The sequence below is a fragment of the Pan paniscus genome, chromosome 11 (genome assembly GCF_029289425.2).
Source record: "Pan paniscus chromosome 11, NHGRI_mPanPan1-v2.0_pri, whole genome shotgun sequence".
NCBI classification, from domain to species: domain Eukaryota; kingdom Metazoa; phylum Chordata; class Mammalia; order Primates; family Hominidae; genus Pan; species Pan paniscus.
In genome coordinates, this window is record NC_073260.2 from 12,636,739 (window position 1) to 12,642,571 (window position 5,833).

Sequence of the window (5,833 nt, forward strand, 5' to 3'; positions counted from 1 at the left end):
TTATTGCAAGGGGCCCTTTGCCGGGTTCCCTGGCTCCTATCCATCCTCAATGCCATGAAGACAACACTCTCCTAAAACCATTTAAGGCTGCCCACTCCTTCTGGGATAAGGCCCAAGTTCACAGCAGTGTCCTGCAAGCTCTGTTGTGGCTCCTCTCTGTGGTCACCTTTTCTGCTTCCCTGCCCTTGTTTTACTAAAGTCACTGCTGTTTCGTTCCTCTGAGCCCACCGCATTGTGCTTCCTTCTGCCTGTAATGCCCTCCCCTCCCTTTTCTTTTCTTTCTTTCTTTCTTTTCTTTTTTCTCCATCCTGCTCACCCAGGATGGAGAGCAGTGGTGCAATCTCGGCTCACTGCAACCTCCACCTCCCAGGTTCAAGCAATTCTCCTGCCTCAGCCTCCCGAGTAGCTGGGATTACAGGCGCCCGCCACTACGCCCAGCTAATTTTTGTATTTTTAGTAGAAATGAGATGTCATTATATGTTGGCCAGGCTGATCTTGAACCCATGACCTCGTGATTCACCCGCCTTGGACTCCCAAAGTACTGGGATTACAGGCATGAGCCACCGTGCCTGGCCCTTCCCTCCCTTTTCTACCATACGAATTTTTTTGCGGCTTGGCTCAAATATCTTTGCTTTGGGAAGCCTCCTTGCAGGGAGCACTCGCTCTTCTGTGCTCTCATGGCCTCTGTGCTCCCTTGTACCCTGGTTGTAATTGGCTTTTAGGGCCTGTCTGAGTCTTGCACTAGCCAGATAGCTCACCGCAGGCAGGTACCCTCATCTGTCAGAGGATCCTGAGGGCCTGGCCTGAGGAGGCATGAAGGGACTGTTGTTGAATGAAAAAGGCAGAGCTGGTATTGTGTGGGACCTAGCAGCAGGCCGACTCCAGCCTGCTTCTGGACTTTCCTGGACCTGCGACTCTGGGGCCATCATAACCGGGGTATGGGCAAAAAGAAAGGGGCTATCAAGTGGTATTGTGGCTAGTTTGAACATGACCCCTTCACACAAATTCTTTCTCCTCTGAGCCTCCCTCACACTGTCCCCAAGGCTGCAGGAGACCCACCTGTAATGAGGGCTTCAGATTCAGGAATGTTCCACTCACTGCCTGTGGCTTTTGCATCTCATCACACAGGGTGACTGGTTGCCATGGAAACCCAAGTGCCAGAAGTGCTGCTGGCTCTTTCCCAGGGTGGGAGGAGGTGCAGGCGGAGTGCCCCGTGCAGACTGGCTGAGCTGGTGCTGGGTGCCTGGGGCCTGCCCACCCTGGGCTGGGTTGGGTCTCCTCATTCCTTCCTTAGCAGAAGTTTGTGGTTTTATCCCAGAGCGTTGGCCAAGGCTGCAACCCTGAAAATACATTTCCTTATTTGGGGAGCATCAGCCTCTGGTTAAACACTCAGCCTGAGTGTTGTGTGGTCTCCAGCAACATATTTGATTTTATGAGTCTCGGTTTTCGATCTGTAAAATGGGGATCCCAGTAGCACCATGGAATTTCTACTTTTGGCAAGATGGTGGGCTAGGGCTCTCAAAGGTCACCCCATGAAAATATAACTGGATTCTGCATGAGTTACGAAAACAAGGCCGGGTGCGGTAGCTCACGTCTGTAACCGCAGCACTTTGGGAGGCCGAGGCGGGCGAATCATCTGAGGTCAGGAGTTCAAGACCAGCCTGGCCAACATGGTGAAACTCTGTCTCTACTAAAAAAAAAAACAAAAACAAAAACAAAAATTATCTGGGTGTGGTGGCGGATGCCTGTAATCCCAGCTAGTCGGGAGGCTGAGACAGGAGAATCATTTGAACCCCAGAAGCAGAGGTTGCAGTGAGCTGAGATCGCGCCACTGCACTCTAGCCTGGGCAACAAGAGCGAAACTCCGCTCAAAACAAAAACAACAAAAACAAGAGTTACAAAAACAAAACAAATAAAAAACCATTATTTTAATGCATTGCTGGACTTCCTAGAGAGTAATGGAAATCTGTAAGGACTAAGTGTCCTCTGCCAAGAAAAGCGTGGCAAGACAGTGGGGAACTGAAGCTAAAGCATGGAGCGTTGACTAACAGGGAAACAAGAAAATCGAGCTAAATGATGAAATAAGCACTGCGATAGGCAAATTAAGTCTAGGGCAGAGGCAAGGTGAGAGCACCTGAGACTCCTGCCTTGTGCCAGAGTCATTTAAAGGTGGCTAAAGTCCTCCCAGGTTAATAGCAGCCCCTTGGCTCCTGGCAGAAGCGAATGCAAATGCCTCAGTAGGAATGTAAGTCCAGTGTAGGCCCTCAGGATTCCCACAGATTAAGTTCAACAGAATATGAACTCACAATCAGTGGTCACCAAACTACACGGAAACAAGCCGCTATGAGTGAGAGTCAGCAAATAAAACAATATGCGTAGACATACCCCTTTAATACTTCAGCTGTTGGAATGACAAAATACAGAAAATAACATAATTATGTAGAAAATATTTAAAGAAATGCAAGATGAATTCTCACACACACACACACACACACACACACACACACACACACTGAATGCAGAATACAAACCTATCAAAAATGTCCAGGAAGATTGGAAAATAAACCAAAATAGAACTTGCATAAATGAAAGTTATAATTGATGATACAAAAATCTCATCAGATGATTAAATAGCAGATCAGATGCAGCTGAAGAGATAATTATGAATTATTAGGCTGGTGCAAAAGTAATTGTGATTTTAGCCATTAAAAGTAATGGCCAATACCACAATTAATTTTGCACCAACCGAATAGAAAATGGATCCACAGAAGTACCTATTTCTGCATAATTTTCTGCATAATTTTCAACACAGAAAAAGGAGAGGTAAAATATGAAAGATGCTTAGGAGAGAGGGGAGGGAAAGATGAGAAGGTCTACTATATAACTAAGACCCACAGGAAAGAATAGAGACAGCAAAGGTGAGGTAACATTCAAAGAGATAAGGGCTGAGAACTTTTCAGAACTTATAAGAAACATGAATTCACACCTAGGCACATTGTAATAAACTTGCAGAAGACCAAAAGGTAAGAGAAGACCTCAGAATCTATCAGAGAAAAGAAACAAGTTGGCTGTAAAAGAATGACATTTAAAATACTAGTAACTGAGGCCAAGGCAGGTGGACCAGGTGAGGTCAAGAGTTCAAGACCAGCCTAGCCAACATGGTGAAACCCCATCTGTACTAAAAACACAAACAAATTAGCTGGGTGTGGTGGTGCGCGCCTGTGATCCCAGTTACTCAGGAGGCTGAGGCAGGAGAATTGCTTGAACCCGGGAGGCAGAGGTTGCAGTGAGCAGAGATTGTGCCACTGCACTCCAGCCTGGGTGACAGAATGAGACTCTGACTCAAAAATAAATAAATAAATAAGTAAATAAATAAATAAATAAAATACTAGTGGCTTATCAACAGCCACCATGGAAATCCCTAAGAAATGGAAAAATATCTTTGGAGTCCTAAGACAAAGTAATTATCATCCTAAACTGAAGGGGTGGCCTGCCCCTCCACACCTGTGGGTATTTCTAGTCAGGTGGGACGAGAGACTGAGAAAACAAATAAGACACAGAGACAAAGTATAGAGAAACAACAGTGGGCCCAGGGGACCGGCGCTCAGCATACCAAGGACCAGCACCGGCACCGGTCTCTGAGTTCCCTCAGTTTTTATTGATTATTATCTTCATTATTTCAGCAAAAAGCAATGTAGTAGGAGGACAGGGTGATAATAAGGAGAAGGTCAGCAACAAACATGTGAGCAATAGAATCTATGTCATAATTAAGTTCAAGGGAAGGTACTATGACTGGATGTGTACGTAAGCCAGATTTATGTTTCTCTCCACCCAAACATCTCAGTGGAGTAAAGAATAACAAGGCAGCATTGCTGCAAACATGTCTCACCTCCCACCATAGGGCGGTTTTTCTCTCATCTCAGAATTGAACAAATGTACAATCGGGTTTTATACCGAGACATTCAGTTCCCAGGGGCAGGCAGGAGACAGTGGCCTTCCTCTAGCTCAACTGCAAGAGGCTTTCCTCTTTTACTAACCCACCTCAGCACAGACCCTTTATGGGAGTCGGGCTGGGGGACGGTCAGGTCTTTCTCATCCCATGAGGCCATATTTCAGACTATCACATGGGGAGAAACCTTGGACAATACCCCGCTTTCAAGGGCAGAGGTCCCTGCGGCTTTCTGCAGTGCATTGTGCCCCTGGTTTACTGAGACTAGAGAATGGCAATGACTTTTACCAAGTATACTGCTTGTAAACATTTTGTTAACAAGGCACATCCTGCACAGCTCTAGATCCCTTAAACCTTGATTTCATACAACACATGTTTCTGTGAGCTCTAGGTTGGGTCAAAGTGGCTGGGGCAAAGCTTCAAATTAACAACATATCAGCAAAGCAATTGTTTAAAGTACAGGTCTTTTGCAAAATGGAGTCTCTTATGTCTTTCCTTTCTACATAGACACAGTAACAGTCTGATCTCTCTTTCTTTTTCCTATACTAAACTTGTACACTCAATATAACTATCGTTTTTTTTTTTTTGAAACAGAATCCCACTTTGTCACCCAGGCTGGAGTGCAGTGGAGTGATCTTGGCTCACTGCAACCTCTGCCTCCCAGGCTCAGGTGATCCTCCCTCTTCAGCCTCCCTAGTAGCTGGGACTACAGGTGCACGCCACCATGGCTGGCTAATTTTTAAATTTTCTGTAGAGATGGGGTTTTGCCATGTTGCCCAGGCTGGTCTCCACCCCCTGGGTTCAAGTGATCCTCCTGCCTTGGCCTCCCAAAGTGCTGGGTGTGAACAACCACGCCCAACCAGTGTAACTATCTTTAAAGAATGAGAACAAAATAATGTTATCGTCATATGAACCAAAACTGAGGGAATTTACCACTGTTAGACTTTTACTAAAGGAAATGAAAGGAAAATGATCCCCAAAAGTAATTCTAACATACAAGAAGAAATGATGACAAAAGAGTTGGCAAACATGTAGGTAAATCTAAGTAAAAATTGTCTGTATAAAATCGTTTCAATAGTAATAATAATGTCTGCTTTGTGGACAAACAAGGGCAGGACTCAAATACTGGTTATCAGTTGTATGCAAGTTGGAAGGTATGACTGGAGTTAATACACTTTAAGCCTCTTGCATTATTCAGGAGGATAAGATAATTATTAACTTTAGACTCTTTTAAATGTGCAAGGCAAAATTTCCAGGTAATTACTAAAAGAATAGGAAAGGAGTATGAAACTACCAAGTATGTACAGGAAAATAAGTGGAATAAAAGAGAGAAAACCATCATTCTTTTTTCCTTTTTTTAATTAATTTTAACTCCTTCCTTCCTTCCTTCCCTCCTTCCCTCCCTCCCTCCTTCCTTCCTTCCTCTCTCTGCCTCTCTCTCTTTCTCTCCTTCCTTCCTTCCTTCCTTCCTTTTTCTCTTTTCTTTTCTCTTTTTCTTCTGTCACCCAGGCTGGAGTACAGTAACACAATCATAGCTCTTTATTAACTTGAACTCATGTGTTTAAGGAATCTTCCTGCCTTAGCCTCCTGAGTAGCTAGGACTACAGGTGCACACCCAGCTAATTTTTAAAATTTTTTTGTAGAGGCAGGGTGTCCCTGTGTTGCCCAGGGTGGTCTCGAACTCCTGGCCTCAAGCAATCCCCCCAGCTTAGGCTCCTAAAGAGCAGGGATTACAGGTGTAAACCACCACATGCCCCTGGCCACCATCAATTTTTTAAAAAGTAAAAGGTGTAACAAAAACTATGAAAAAGATGGGTGAATCAAAAAGAAAGCACAAAGTTGGATGGCAAATGCAAGTCCACATTTATCACTAGTTTTTAGGAA